Genomic DNA, 17,448 nt, shown 5'->3' with positions numbered 1-17,448 from the left:
GTCACCCCGAAGGTTACAACAACATCCCACATAATCCGTCGCCACCCCGAAGGTAATGACAATTGGGTCACATCGACTCCACCATTTGGATTGATGTTTCCCATCCCGCATAACCGTCGCCGCCCCGATAGCGAACAACCGAGAAATGATGTGAAGAGCTAATAGAACAGTACAAAGTACTGTACTATTTATAAGCACTTGCAAACTACTGAGCATCTTTAGCTGACGTCACCATGAAAGTGACATCTAACCTCCTAATAAACTCTAACCTCTGATCTATACAGACACTGCTTGTGTTAACTACTGCTATTACATTCTATTACATAACAGACTATAGAACAACTGCTGCAACCTTCTACTGCTGTGAACCCAGCAGCACTTGTCCGGATCAGCAGTGCTTGACTCAAGGCAGTAGATTGAATCAGCAGGACTTGAGTCTTCATCATATCTTTAATTGAGCAGCAGTTATTGGTCAGCAGTTAGTAAGATCAGCAGATAGGAGGTCATCAGTTGTTGTAATCACTTTCAAGGGGAGAGATATGTATATCAGCATCTGCTTATTTTGAATCCACTGAGCTGACCCAGTTTTGGCTTTACATTATCTGTTCCTCTGATAGGGTTCAATCCCAACAATCTCCCCCTGGAACAGATAATGCCAAAACTCTTCATTATTGTGGATATTTTATTGCCTCATCAATAGCTCCCTTATCTGGCCTTTAAATTGCAATTCAAAGCTAAGGGCATCTGGATCTTCATCATCCCTGCTAAGTGGAAGATCAAAGAGATCCTGCAAATCTTCAAGACTCAGGCCAAGAGCTTGTTCCCTTGATATTTTCTTCACTTCTCCACCAGACCTGAGCAAAGTCAATACGCGGGTTTGTTTGTCAGTTGCCCACTTTTGTATTTTTGAGCCTGGTGGGTTTCTTGGGAGATGCTTATTTGCAGAAGTATTTGGAGAGGCTGGCCGGTTCATCACTGGCTGAGCAGTGGGAGCAGAATTTTCTTGTTCAAGTTCTTCTTTCAACGTTCTTAACAGGCCTTCTTTTACAACAGCATTGCTAGTAAGAATATCTTGAACTGTTTCAGCACCTAGCTGGCTTTGACTCCTTCTTTTGTAAAAGGCAGTACCAGCTGGAGCAGTGGATCTCCTGATTTGCAGCTTTGATGGTCCTTTTGAAACCGCTGCTTCAGGATAGTCAGGTTTTTGAGGGATTTTAGGATCTTTCTTCCTTAATTCCTCCAACCTTCTGTAGGTTGACCTGACCAAATCTTCCTTCCATCTAGCTACTTGTCTTTTGGTGCCAAATTCAGCAAAAACCAATTCTTCTTTCATTCTTTTCAGTTCCAACTGCTTTTCAGGTACATTCTTTTTGAACTTTGCCCAATCAGGAGGAGTGTGAGTGACTTTCCTTTTTATCATAACTTGAATTCTGGCTGATTCAGCTTCAAGCTCTGGGATAGTCCACTCTTTGTACATGTGTCTCTCTCCTTTGTATTTCTTGTAAAACATGATGCTTTCAATGTAGTCTTTCTTCAGAGTTTCAGCTGCTCTTTCAGAAATTTGTTGACTAACATTCTTTGCAAAACGTTCCAGGGAATTGACTTGTGTAAGCAGATATTGGTAGTATCTTGAAACTTCTTTGTCAGATTTCCCTTGTGAGTTTCTTTGTGAGATATCCTCTTGTTTGGCCTTTATTTTCAAATATTCATCAATGCTTTTGGGCCATGGATATCCTTTGATTGAGGGCAAACTCCTTTTGGCAGGGTCATCCTCAGTATAGAAGGATTTTATCTCTTCTCTGACAGCTTCTAGTTCAAGAGGAAATTGAACACCTGCAGGAGATAAAGGTTTGTGCATTGGAACAGAAGAAAGTGGAACTGGTTTTGGTATATTGACAAGGGCTAAAGGTTTTGAAGATGTTTGGGATGGTGAAGTGATATCATCTTTAGGAGTTAGCCTCCTCCTCTTTATTTGAGGAGGGACTGATGATGTTTTGGATGGAAAGGTGGTTGTAGTAGCAGTGGTTTTTGATAGACTAACAGCTGTTGAAACAACTGGTGTTCCAACCACTGTTGTCTTTACAACAGATGTTTTAACATCTGCTGTCTTCTGCCTTTTGACAGGAGGTGATTGTGATTTTGGTGGTGATGGTGGTAAAGCAGTAGATGAAGTGTATGTTGAGGTGGTGTGTGTTGAAGTGGTGTGTGTTGAAGTGGGAGCAGATGTTGAAACTACTGAGGTACCAACAGCAGTTGATACAACAGAGGTTACAACACCTGTTTTGGGAGGTGGTTTTTGAACAGACTTTGAACGCCTGACCGGAATGGATTTGGGTAGCCTTACTTTTCTAGTAGGCTTCTTCTTTTCATCAAAAAGATTTTCATCATCTCTTGACCCTGAAGTACCCTGATCCGGATAATCCACCTTGGCTTTCTTTTTGGCTTCTCTATCCCTTTTTACACAAGCAAGTGCTTCTGCAAGTGCATTTGTAGTCTCATCAATCTTCTTACTACCATCTGGCAAAGGGATCTGCTTGGTCATATTTGAATTTTCTGGTGCAAGGTAAAGACCATCAGTTATTCCCTTTCTTCTCATTCTTGAATTTTCTCCCCCTTTTTGGCATTATCTTCAGGGAGGTGATCAATGAAAAATACTGGTGGAGGAGCAGTGCCAGTGGTGTGCAGGATCTGAGTTTTGAGAGCCTTTAGATCAGCCTGAGTGTCTTTGAACCTAGACTCCATAGCATTTCTCAGCTGTTGAACATATTTTTCATGTTGCTGATCTGCCAGTTGTGCCTGATGATGGAGATAAGGTTGAAAGAGATTCCAGAGCTCATTTGTAGCAGGTGCTTGTTGTAGAGCAGGTGCTTGAGGTGGAACAACAGTGGATTGTACCTTTTGTACCTGTAACAACTGCTGGAGCATATTTTTGAGCTCTGCAACAGAGTTATCAAGTTTTTCAACACGATCCGCTAATTTCTGGTACTTTAAATCATCACCCAATTTAATGGGATCATCTGATTTCCCACTAACAGTGGTTTTATCAGTGGCAGATGTAGGGAATTTATTCCAAACACTAACCACAGATGCCCCTTTTTCTTGGTACTGGGGTCTTCTTCCTTCAACACTTGACAACCTTTTGATGATGCCAGTTGGATATATAAATCCACTGGTGGTTGGCAGAGGTGCTATGTAAGGAATTGCCTCCAAGGAAGTCTTATTAATGAAACCACTGCCCAACTGTAAACCTGTAGGTTCAACAGTTGTAGTGGCTGCTTCACTTGGATTACCACAAAGAGTTACTTGTAACTCGATGAGTGTAACCTCCTCAGGTTTTGTTGGTGGGTTAGCAATGGATGATACAGCAGGCCCAATCATTTGTTGAGGTATATTCTCATTGACAGGTGATTGAGAAGGACTGGATAGTGCCTGGTTCAAGTCAATTGCATCCAACAGTAGTTGTGTTTTTGGGGGAATTGAGGATGTGATGGTGGGTTTAGAAGGCGGAATTGCTCCGGGCATTGAGCTGTGGATGATGGAGACAAGTGTATCCAGAGCATCATGATGTGGTGGCCCTTTGTGTACAACCTGTCCTTTTTGTGAAGAAGCAGGAGGAGTTATGGTTATAGGTTGAGATATTTGTACCAACTGCTGTGAGGAAGAAGCAGCAGTGGTTTCTAGTGACATTTGTGTTGTCACAGGCATTAACTCTGGTATCTCATCTGCCAGAGTTGCCTTTTTGATTGGTTTGGAGGGTTTTTGATTTTTCTTTTTGGATGGCCTTTTTGGTGTGGTAGGTGTGGGTTTCAAAACAGTTGTTCTGCTGCTTTGATCACCTAGAGCAGTAGGCTCAGCAGCAGATACCTGAGGAGCAGTGGTAGCTACTAAAGTCTGCTCAGGTACCCCTGCTTGTGTTTTGCAAGGTGCTAACATACGTGAAAATGTTTCAGATGTTAGACAGTTTATTGCAGTTATTTCACCTTGGTTTATTAGAAGCAATCATCCTTACTGAATTTCTTTTGAAAATAATAGCTTAAAAACCTTGGAAACAGTAAAAATGATTTACTTTCAACATTATTAACCAAATCTTTAAAGATTTCCCGAGAATAGTTATAATTTTCTTCTTGAAGAATCGCATATCCCAGATTTTGAATCTTTATAGGGATCTCATTGAAAGAAGTGGTTTTGTTTGAAACACATACTAGGAGGGTATGAAATAAAAATCTTGTTGCAGGAGGAAAATAACCCTTTTCTAAGGTCAGTTTCGTCATCATTGTGGCTTCATACCCTCTTTCAATGAAGTCAATGTGCAACTCGTTTTTGGTGAAGGAAGTTTTACCTGCCTGGTCATCGAGTTGAAAGACTTCGGAGATGGATTGTGGTTTAATGTGAACAGCTTTACCCTTTATGGAAGATTTGATTTCAGTTGCAATGTCTCCTTGTTTTTCAAGGGTTGCATTCTTCCAAAACTCCCTTTGGGTTGCCAAGTAGATGGATGCGTCGGCGGTGAGCAAAGTTTTGTACTTTGATTTTGCCAAGATGGTGATAATGGAATCGAAAACATCTGTGGTTCCTGGTTTTGTGAGAAGACCCAGGAGATTGTGAGATTTTTTGAATGGAATGTCAGTGATGATTGCCTTTTGAGAGGCTGTTTTCGAGGATTTTGATGTGGGTTTTGCAGATGACTTCGATTTTGTCATTTTTTGAAACGATTTATCGAAGGAATTTTGTGGGAGATGGAAAGAAAAACTGCTTTAAGAAGAGAATTTTTGTGAATTCAATTCGACAGTAAAACCCTGTTTGGATGGTGAGTGGGGAGTTTTATAGGAGAGAGAGTGAATGCTGACGTGGAAGCCGTTACAAAAAGTCTGACTGCTATGTACTGCCCACGTGACAACCACTGGTGAAAATGAAGGACAGTACTTTTGGTGAAAGCAACGGATGAAAGCAATGGAAAGGGGGCAGTGGATGATTTTTACTATCAGTAGATAGCAGATCAGTGGATAAGACACTGCTTTTGAACAACAGTGGTTATCAAGGAATGAGAGAACATAGGTTGCCTTTCAGCAATGGGCAGACTTTTTGATGTAGAGCAGACTTTTGAACAATCAGTGGTTATGGCAGACTTTTAAGGATTTTAATGAAATTTTCATTTTTAAGCTATTTTTAAGGATGGATTTTTGATTTTCTGAAAACATTTTGTTGCTTTTATTCATAGAAAACAAGATGTTGCTTGTTATTCCATGTTCAGCATCCCAATCCTAGAGACCAGACTTTCAAAAGTGGCTGTATCAAGTGCTTTTGTGAGCACATCTGCCAGCTGGTCTTTAGTTGGGACATGATGCAGAGAAATCAAACCTTTTTCATAGCAATCCCTCACAAAGTGATGTCTGATGTCGATGTGTTTGGTGGTAGAATGGGAAACTGGATTTTTGATGATATTTTCTGCTGCCTGGCTATCCAGCATAAGTGGTGTCTTTAAGGCAGTGATACCAAAATCCAGTAACTGATTTTGAAGCCACAGGAGTTGGGCTGTACAGCTTGCAGCAGCAATGTATTCAGCCTCAGCAGTGGATGTTGAAACTGCTGCTTGCTTTTTGCTTTTCCAAGAAACTAAGCAATCACCTAGAAACTGGCACCCTCCTGAAGTGGACTTCCTTGTTGTGTGGCAACCAGCAAAGTCACTGTCTGAGAAACCTGAAAGCTTGATATTCCCATTAGCTGGATACCAGATACCAAGTGTGGGAGCACCTTTTATGTATCTGAGAATCCTTTTTACAGCAATGAGATTAGATTTTCTGGGAGCTGATTGACTTCTTGCACAGACACATGTTGCAAACATGATGTCTGGTCTAGATGCAGTTAGGTACAGTAAAGACCCAATCATGCTTCTATAAAGTGTTTGGTCAATCAGCTCATCCTTTTCATCAGACTTGACCAGCTTATTTGTGGCCATGGGTGTGCTGCATGGTTTACAATCATTCATATCAAATTTGGTTAAAAGTTCTTTAGCATATTTGCTTTGATGAATGAAAGTTCCATTTTGCTTTTGCTGTACTTGGAGACCAAGAAAGCATTGCAGCTCACCCATTGCACTCATTTCAAACTCAGCTGTCATGAGTTCTCTAAACTCTTCACACATTTTGGTACATGTGCTTCCAAAAATAATGTCATCCACATAAATTTGGACAATCATTAAATCTTTCCCTCTCCATTTAAGAAACAGTGTTTTATCAATGGTACCTCTTTTGAAACCATTTGAGTGTAGAAAGTTGGAAAGAGTTTCATACCAGGCCCTTGGTGCTTGTTTCAGGCCATACAAGGCTTTGTTTAGCCTGTAGAGATGATCAGGATAAAATGGATCCTCAAAGCCTGGAGGTTGACATACATATACCTCTTCTTGCAATGTACCATAGAGGAAAGCACTTTTGATATCCATCTGAAACACCTTCATGTTGTGGTTGACAGCAAAGGCCAGGAACAGTCTGATAGCTTCCAATCTTGCAACAGGGGCGAATGTTTCATCATAATCAATCCCCTCTTCCTGTCTGTAATCTTGAACCACAAGCCTAGCTTTGTTCTTGACAACAATGCCCCTTTCATCTGTTTTGTTCTTGAAGACCCACTTTGTGCCAATGGGACTGACCTCTTTTGGCAGTGGTACAAGCTCCCATACTTGTTGTCTCTTGAACTGTTGGAGCTCCTCTTGCATGGCTTCTACCCAGCTGTTGTCTTTCAGTGCCTCTTGGTACTTGACTGGCTGATGGAGTGATAGAAAACCAGCAAAAAGACAAATGTTTTGGGTTTGGCTTCTTGTGAGCACCCCTTCATTGATGTTGCCAATGATTTGATCAGGTGGATGTGATCTCAAGAAGATTAAATCTCCTTGATATGGTATGATGGCATTTGTTGGTGAAGGCTGCAAATGTGTATCATCTGAGCTAACCACTGCTGGTGACTTTGATGACCCAGCAGTGGCTTCAAAAGGTGGTGGAATGGGTGGTAATGGAGTGGACCACTGCTGACTTTTATCCACTGTTTGAGGACTTTTGTCAGCAGTAGTTGAGGATATGGAAGCAGTGGTGGATGGGCTACTTTGATCAACAACTGTTGATGCAGCAGTGGTTGAGCTTTGACAGTTGTTTTGAACAACTGATGCTTTCCCTTTTGTGGCAGACCTTTGAGGGATGATGACTTCATACCCATAGTCTGGTGTTGTATCCTCTGATGGACCTGCACTGTTAGTCTTGACAGTAGTATTTTCAAAAGTGAATTTTTCAAGATCAAACAGTTCAGCAGGATTTGCTGGGATTTTCATTGATGAAAGTTCATTGAACTTTACATCTAAAGTCTCCTCCACTACCTTGGTCCGTGTATTGAACACTTTGTAGGCCTTGGCAGTGGTTGAGTATCCCAGAAAATAACCACAATCAATTTTGGCTGCAAATTTTGAAATGGAATCTTTTAAGTTCAAAATAAAGCATGGACAGCCAAATACCTTGAAGTATGAGATCAGTGGTTTGATTTTATACAGAATTTCATAGGCAGTCTTTTTGTGCCTGGGGTTGATTAAAACTCTGTTCTGGACATAGCAAGCAGTGTTTACTGCCTCTGCCCAGAAAGTTAATGGCAAACCTGAATCTGCAAGCATGGTTCTGGCAGCCTCAATCAAAGTTCTATTCTTTCTTTCAACAACCCCATTTTGCTCTGGTGTTCTAGGGATGCTGTACTGCCTTACAATCCCTTTCTTCACACAGAAGGCATCCAACTCCCTATTTTTAAATTTTGTGCCATTGTCACTCCTAAAGCTTTTCACTGGAAGATCAAATTGCTTTTCAACCTGTGTCACAAAGTCTTGCAAAATGCCTGCAGTTTCATCTTTAGAGTGCAAAAAGAAAGTCCATGTAAACCTAGAAAAGTCATCAACTATAACTAAACAATATCTTTTCTTTTTGAGGCTCATGACTTGAACTGGGCCAAACAAATCCATGTGCAGCATTTGCAAGCACTGGGTTGTTTTGGACTCCTCAATGGACTTGTAGGAACTTTTATGTTGTTTTCCTTTTAAACAGGAAATGCAATGTTCAGGACATGAAAACAATTTTTGTGGTAGGCCTCTCACCAAACCATTTTTTGAAATTTCTGTTATTGTCTTAAGATTTGTGTGTCCCAGTCTTTTGTGCCAAAGTTCTGTCTCTTTGTTAGAGGCAGCTGAGAACAGACAGGCATCAGCTCTGGGACACTCTTTAGACATGTCAACAACATAAACATTGCCACTTCTTTGAGCAACAAGTTTTGTTTGACCATTTTTAATTATTGCTTCAATCTTTTTGACCATTTCTGGTCCAACAATCCTACAACAATCTTTTGTGAAGAATGACCCAAACCCTTTGTCACTCATTTGAGACACACTCAGAAGGTTGAATTTTAGATTGTCTATTAGATTGACATTTTCAAATTTTACATTGCCAGATTGCACTGTTCCAGACCCCAGAACTTTCCCTTTACTATTATTTCCAAAGGATATATCACCCCCACCATGGATTTTAAAGTCTTTGAGGAGGGCTTTACATCCTGTCATGTGCCTGGAGCCTCCACTATCTACATACCATAGACTATCAAAGCATGCACAAGCTCCCTGCACATGAAGTAAAAGGATTAGTTCATTAAGGACTCCAAAGCCAACAGGGCTTTGGATGGGGTCTCAACAGTGTCTGGTATGGATGCAGTGTGATGGGCAGTGGTTAAGTCAGGGGTTTGGACAGTTTTAGTACTATTTCTTGCTAACCACTGTTGGGGGTCTTGCCCAATCAACTGCTGGTAACCGAAAGGATGCCTATTCACTCTGGGTTTAGAGGGCCTTTTGTAGACCTCATAAACGTGTGGAATCCTTTGGTAAGACTGTTTTTCCTTGCCCTTTCTGAATTGATTGGCAGGAGGTGCATCAGTAACCTGAACATCTCTTTTGACAGATGTTTGGTTCAGCTGTTTTGTGACAGCTGTTTGAACTGGCACAAACAGTGGTTGTTTCTTTGTGAACTTGACAGATGGTGAAGGTGCTGATGAACTCAAGGATGTTTTAGCCATGTACTCATTCTTCTTTTCATTTGAAGTTTTTGAGGTACACACATGCCTGAGTTTTATGGTTTGTTTTACCACAAACACTGCAACTTTCAGCAGAAGTAGTGACACTTGTTTTGGTTAAGTCATAAGCTTTTAGATGGAAACAATCTTTTGTTAGATGGTTCCTCTTCTCACAGAATTCACAAAACAAGTTATCAATTTTCTCTTTCTTCTTCCTCGTTTCAGACTCCTTTGTAGCAGAGGTTTTGACCACTGCTGGAATGTCCTTAAGAGGAATGACTTTAGCTTTGGAGCCTTAACACCATCAGTTGATGTAAAGTCCATTGGCTTGAAATTTTCAAGGCACTCATCAGACCATCTTGGTTTAAATTGATGATTTTCAATCTCCTCAAATGCAGAGGGACCCACTGGTCTGTCAAGTGTGATTTTGTTACCAAGTTTGTCAGTGATTTTCACTTCTTGGCCATCCTTGTTTGTTGGGATGAACTCAGTAGTTTCATCAGTGGTTGAAACAGATTTTCCAAAAGCAGTGTTTTCATCATCATGTTTTCTATAACCAACCCCAAATTTTACATTGCTTTTTATCTGTTTCTCAAGCATAACCTCATACCCTTTGCATGATTCCACCCATTTTTCACAAGTGATCTGGGTGGATTCTAACTCCTTTTCGCAAACTTGGTATTTTTCTACCATAGTTTGGAGTTGGGTTTTGGTTATGCTTTGCTCTTCTTTCAAACTGCTAATCTCTTTTTCCTTTTCAGTCAACTTGTTTTTATGTTCTTTTAAAGATCTTTCAAATTTGACTTCATCAGTTAAGATTTTGTTCCTAAGGTTTTCATTCACCTCTTTCATGTTAGCAAAAGCAATAATGCAATTGTCAGAACATAGTTTTTCTAGAACTTGAGGTGATACCTTGGCAGCAGCCATCATTGCACAATCACATTTAGGATTCTCTTCCTCATCAGCTCTCTCTTCTTCCTCACCAGCCTTTTCATCTTTCTTGTCTTCTTCAGACCATAGATCTATCATTGGTTCAATCAGGGCACCTGAACTTTCTCCCAGCAGTATTTCATCAGCCACAGCAGTAACCACTGCTTCAGTCACCTCTTCCACTGTTTCAACCTTCAGCTGTTCCTCCTCAGATTCAACCCCCTCCTGTATTGACTCTAATGCCATCAAACAAAATTCATTGTGAGAAGAATCATTTGAAGCATATAGTGCAAAATTTTCATCATTTAGATTTTCAGGCATACTGCTCCAGTCAACAAACTCTTGACTAAAGAAACTTTGTTGTTCAGGTTGTGTAACTACTAGAGCAGTAGTTTGAGGTGCAGATTGCACTTGTGCCTGGGGAGCAGGGGTTTGAACAAATTGGATTTGTGGAGCAGCTGTTTGGACATAATGCACTGGCATAGGGGCAACAGCATAGTGAGCAGTGTTCACATGTGCTGCTGGGGCATATTGGGCATAGTGCACAGTGTTTTGAGTTTGAGGTCTAGGATTTGAACTAGGGTGAGTAACTATGGGACCAGTTGTTTGACTCCTACATTCCCTAGCAAAGTGTCCCAACCTGTTACACTTGTAACACTTGATTTTCGATTTATCCAACCCAACCCTTAGGTTCCCATGAAGACCTGGAAATTTTCTCCCAGTTCTCTTATAAAACTTTCTAGTTCTAACACTTAGCAAGGCCAGTTGGTGCAGGATGCCCATTTCTTCTAGGTCAGTGGGGTCGAAATGCTGTAAATTATTGAGTTCAAAGCTTAAATTGTCTGACATCTGGTTTTCATTTGCAGTGAATGCATAACCTGTAGAGTGGGGATCAGGGTTGTTGAAGTTTGCACCAGCAGTTATGTCAATGAAGTGATCATAACCCTGATCCTTACCACTACCACCAGATTCTTCTTGACCCAGAAGAGCAGTGTTACTGAATGAATAATCATCAACGGTTTTCCCTGACTCTTGTAACTTCCTTTTCTGGTTCAACTCCCTCTCAAAGGTCAGGAGTCGACCATGGAGTTGGGTCAAGGTCAGATCCTTGAACTCAGGTGTAGTTCTGGTGACAATAGCTATTGTGTCCCATTTTTCTGGCAGTGATCTGAGGAACCTGCTATTTTGAGTCGAGTTTGAAAACGTGACCTTAACAAGCCTCTGTTCACTGATGAGACAACTGAAACGCTCAAATTGTTGAGTCAGTGATTCACCTTTAACATGACAAAATGTTTCATACTGTTGGTTCAGGATTTCCCTATTGTTTTCTATGACCTCTTCGGTACCTCCAAACTGTTCCTTAAGTGCGTCCCACAACTCTTTGGCACTGTTACAATGTAACAGTCCAGCATATATTTCGTTAGGGAGCGCTGATGCAACAATACTAAATGCTTTAGCATCTAGTTCAAATTTTTGATAATCCGTTTCAGTATAATTTTCAACAGGTTTAGGAACAAATTTTTTAGCATCTTCAGCGCTTGGCACTGTAGGAACATGAGGACCAAAGATAACAGACTTCCAACAACCTGTGCTTTGTTGAGCAAGGATGTGACCCATCCTCCTCTGCCAGATGTTGTACTCATTTCTTTTTAGCATAGGTGGTTTAAAGAGCGAGCCAATGTTTTTTTTATCGTCCTGAGATTGTGACGTCATTCTTGTTGTTTTACAGGTACTGAAAAATCAACTATAATGGTGATTAATCCTTACTCTGTTTTTCAACGACGAACAAACGATCAGTATCAACTGTTTTGAGCTGAACTATTTACGTCAAAATGATTGTTAAATCAAATTTGACTGTTCTAGCTCTGATACCAATTGTTGGATCTGAGTTTCCTTTTGATTGTACTTTTGTTTGTAAAATAAGATGGAAATGAATGAGTGTGCAGCGGAAATTAAGATGAACACAAACTTTGTATACAATCAAATGAGAGTAATACTTTTAATCAAACATCTTTACACAAAGAACCGAATGATTGAATTTATTTCAAACACGATTACAATGATGATGTATGAATGCAAACTCCCCCTCAGCCCGAGCTCAGTAGTTTGTTCGTGCAAAGAAGACGAATGATGTGAAGAGCTAATAGAACAGTACAAAGTACTGTACTATTTATAAGCACTTGCAAACTACTGAGCATCTTTAGCTGACGTCACCATGAAAGTGACATCTAACCTCCTAACAAACTCTAACCTCTGATCTATACAGACACTGCTTGTGTTAACTACTGCTATTACATTCTATTACATAACAGACTATAGAACAACTGCTGCAACCTTCTACTGCTGTGAACCCAGCAGCACTTGTCCGGATCAGCAGTGCTTGACTCAAGGCAGTAGATTGAATCAGAAGGACTTGAGTCTTCATCAGATCTTTAATTGAGCAGCAGTTATTGGTCAGCAGTTAGTAAGATCAGCAGATATGAGGTCATCAGTTGTTGTAATCACTTTCAAGGGGAGAGATATGTATATCAGCATCTGCTTATTTTGAATCCACTGAGCTGACCCAGTTTTGGCTTTACATTATCTGTTCCTCTGATAGGGTTCAATCCCAACACCATGCAACATGGGCCACCATCCTGATCAAAGCTAATTCCTAAATGCCACCACCAACACGTTTTATCAATTCCCCTCACAAGCTTCTTAAACATTTTAGTTGCCATGCATGCATACACCACCTATTTACTTTGTTTTATAACCTGAGACCATATGACAACCAAAGTCCAATTTCACATATTTAGTTATGGTCTCATAAAACCACACCATTTCCTTTATATAAAAAAAGACTATTCTTTTTTTTTTCTCATTCTTTTTTTTTTGCAACATATATTTCCAAACAAGTTGCATGCCCACTCATCTAATCATCTTCTACTGTGCGGGTTCGCACCGTTACATGCATGGATATTTTACAATCCTTACACAACAGTAAGGGTTCGGTTCTCCATTATACTCACGGCCTATTTCCCGAACCCAAGGACCCTCCTAAACTACGACATAAAGATGATTAACTTACCGAAAAGGTGGAACGTGATGCCTTGAAACCAACTGATTGCCGATACCCAAGCGACAACTTAACACGAGCGCGACCTTTATTCTATTAGAAAACCATACATTAATGAGCACCAAAATGCCTTCTATACCATCCAACATGCAACTTGAAAGGTTCTGTTCATAAATTAATATGTTGCCCGGTTCGGTCGTTGGTCTCTGGTCTTGCCCATGTCCAGGCAGGATGATCATCGTCAAGATGATGATCATCACGATTACCGATACAGACCCTACTCGGGTGACACGGTTTCTTCGGACAACCAAAACCAAACCGGCAACCTCGCTAAACTGAAAAAGAATCAAGGAGAGCACATACCTGATGTGTGATTGGTGATTGTCCACTTCTAGTTCCACGTTCAAGCAACAATGGCGACCTTAGGAATCCTAGAACAATCGATTCATTAGTTCACCGTTTAAAAAAAACCATCATCATAACCCATACTTAGATAAGAGGATTACCTAGAATCGATACTGGTGTTCAGAGATCTTCCTTTCTTTGATGTCGCAGCCGTAGGGTTTCGAGAGGGTGAAAGTGTTGCAGACGGTTTGGCTGAGAGTTGGTTATATTTTGATGATGATTTAATTAAAGTTTCACTATAACCCTCCAAGTTTTTTCTTTATGATGCAACCACTTGATCCCAAATATATAGTACACCAAAGCTTCAACTAATTACAATACAAGTCCTTGTCATCTTATTATACATACTATACACATTTAGTGGAGAAGTTCGGGCGTTACAAGAGCAGCTTCTTTTGTATTGAATTTCCAACTCGCCGAGCATGGATGAAAACAAACTTTGGTGTAGATAATTCATAACACCATTGTTTAGAAACACATTTGAAACGACAAACTACCTTTGCAGGTAGTCTCGATAAGATCTCTTCAAATATCATGTCATCCCCAACACGTTCCATGATTCGTAATACTCTGAAAAAAAAATTATAAAAAAACGATTGTATAAGCTTTTTCAGGTTTATTAATTATGATATAGTTGTAACAGGAAAATTTGTAATATAAAATACAAGAAAAATAAAGTATCATATTCTGAATTACAATAAAATAGTTAAGCTTCATCTTTTTGTGAGTAATACAAATTGAATCATAAAGCCTCATATACATAAAATTGCTAATTGTATAAAAACTTGAAAATTATCAATGGAACATTGAACATTTATAATACAGTATACAGTAACTAACCATGTAAGTGGAGGTGTTATGTATAAGACTTGAAGAATGAGAATGAATTACAGGAAATATGGGTATTTATAGGACTTTCATCATATAGTGGAAATCTATTATTATTAAAAAAAAGATGTCAACTTTAAATTATAAAATACGTAACATATATATCATCCATAAATAGATTTTTTCCATACACATGACTTCAAACGTATATTCTGTTAATTTGATAATGTTAGTACCGAATAATGCAATAATATTTAACAAATCTTTGAGGAAAATTAAAGGCGGTTGAAAATCTATTTATAGAATGATTTTATATATTTTTAATCAAATAATGCAAAAATTATGTAAGATTCATCGATTTGTTTTTCAAAATTTGTATTACGAATTTTATTGAAAATTTGATTGCAAATCAATTGGAATATTGACTAAAATTGGTTTGGTGATATATCTAAGTATAGATTTAAATGTAAATAAAATGTTGCTATTAAGTGGCCAAAGATTAATCAATCTTTTGGAATGATTATACGGAATAATTGTTTGCTATAATAAATATAAAAATTTGTTAGATATCTTATTATTTTGAAAAGCCTTTAGTGCGGCAAGTTTACAAAATTAATCTTAGATAATGGGTAAATTAAATTGGTTGGTCAATGTGTTTATTTTTGGTTCTATTGGATCAAATGGGTCAATTTACATACCTTGGGCTACAATTCATTATTTTTAGACGTTCTAAATTCAAAAAAAGTGTTTTCATAATGGCCCAACTTCCTTTTGACCCACACAAAAATTGTTATGCATTATTTCTTACTTTATGATAATTATGTATTAGTGAAATAACATATATGTAAAAATCGTTTAAACAAACACTATCACCCGGGAACATCCCGGGTTAGAAGAAGTTAGATTTCGATACTAAAATGTACACAAATAACACAATAAAAGTCGTTAATATCTTCTTTCATTTTGACAATAATTTGGTTTTTTTTTTGTTTTATCAGTCTCCTAATTTTGTTTACATGTGTATTTATATTTTTGATGTAAAATTTATTATCTTTTAATTCATATTGACATCTGAATTAAGAATTGTTCTGTAAACCGATATAAAATCTGAATTAAGAATACCTTTTTATATTATTAATAAGATATTAAAAAAACATATAACGATCAAATAACCACATCAAACATACTAAAAATCCAAAATACCATTGTTAGAAATGTAAAAATCATAAAAACTGATTTAAATTAATAGAAATATGAGCTAATTTAATTTCTTGCTAACTTTCTCCAAAGTCTTGAAAGTACTTGAAGTTGAAGACATGTAGACGTCATCCAATGTACGTTTTTTTATTTTTATTGGTATCACAACTGGTGTTAGCATCATCGTCCTTCACACTTGGGATGTGACTTTTCTTTTTGATAAATTCTTTATCATTTACCTAAAACAAATGTGAAAATAAATTAAATAATAATAGAATTAAAAATTAAGTAAATATTAATTTATTAATATGAATCGTGTATTGAAAAAAAAAATTACCTCAGTAATCTTCATCTTTTCTTTGAGCTCATTAATAATTGACTCATCATCAGTCAAGTTCGTGACAAAATACATCTCATCAAAGTTAGTAAGATTATAAGTTGTTATCTCAATTTTAAAGGCAAACTTCTTTCCAATCAACTTGTTTAAATCCACGGGAAAGATTACTTTTTCAACAACCTATGAATCAAAATATTGTATGATAAAGTTAATAAGAAATTTTTAGAAAATATAATGAAAAAAATTAGACAAAGGAAAAAATGATTTATACATACAGGTGTTGTATTTTCTTGAAACAATTGTTTAGCCGACTTGAGAACAACTTTTTCAATGATTTCATCAACCAGAGGATGAAATAATATTAGTGGAACATCATCACTATTGTCTTCCACTTGAACTTTTATTTTGAATCTAATTAAGTTAAATAGAATCATACATATATAAAAATTTATTATTTTAGAAAACATATAAATATTAAGGAAGAAAACAAATGATCATATTACCTTGGAACTGGATATATAACACTTTCATCACAATTAGGGTTCTTGCACACATGGAAAAATTGTTCCTCCATACTCGGGCAGTCTATAAAATCTGTACCAGCCTCGATTAAACATTTAGGACACTCCATATAGTGCCAACCAAAATGCTTATCGATACCAGTAATAGTACCAAGTATGATAACAAATTGAGGCTGTATAAAATTAAATTTATGAAAATAGTTAATTTAAAGACAATGTTCATCTACTTTTGCCATTATAAAAATATATACAAACCTTCATAATTTGCCAAAGATCATATATATTTCTCAAAGGAGTATTCATGATAAATTCATCAGTTGACATCTACAATAATATAAACGAAAAGTTAATTTTGTATGTACAAAATAAACTAAAGACTGGCATTAATAAATTAATAGAGTTCTTGTAGATTAGAGTAAAAAATAAAAAATTAAACTCATACCTTCTCAAATTCAAGGTCAAATAAAGTTTTTTCTCTTCTAATGTATAAATTTCTAACAACTTTGAACATGTATTTATAAAAACGTTTTAATTTAGGAAGTTGCTTCATTTAAAATGTTATATTACGATTTAAACTAAATCTATATATAAAGTAAATACTAAGATGATTGTATTTATTTTTGGATTTATGAATTTTATATTTAATATATATGTTTTTTTTAGAAATAGTTTGACTATTATGTTTTTGGAATGAATCGATGCCTTGATAATTAATACACTTAATTTAGAAAGTTTAAAACTATTTTAATAATGTTTTAGTATTTTTTTAGAAATTTAAAACAAATATTAAAATTATAATAATTAACAAATGTAACTAAATATTTTTCCACAAACTTAATAAATTCTAAGTTAAATTTAATAGTCATAATATATTTCAAAAAACCAAAATTTACATTTTTTATTAACTAAATTTACGGCCAGAATTTAATTTTATGATATCGCTAACATGTATATGCATATATTTAAATAATGATAATAAACTTTTAATTTTGGAAGTTGTTTAATCTAAAGTGATATGTAAATTGTTTTGGAAGTACTGAAATTAGTTTTGGTAATTAATCCAAGAATATCAAATTCATATTAATTCT

The sequence above is a fragment of the Helianthus annuus genome, chromosome 17 (genome assembly GCF_002127325.2).
Source record: "Helianthus annuus cultivar XRQ/B chromosome 17, HanXRQr2.0-SUNRISE, whole genome shotgun sequence".
Taxonomy (NCBI): domain Eukaryota; kingdom Viridiplantae; phylum Streptophyta; class Magnoliopsida; order Asterales; family Asteraceae; genus Helianthus; species Helianthus annuus.
The sequence above is the reverse complement of the archived record's forward strand: the minus strand, read 5'-3'. Positions refer to the sequence as shown.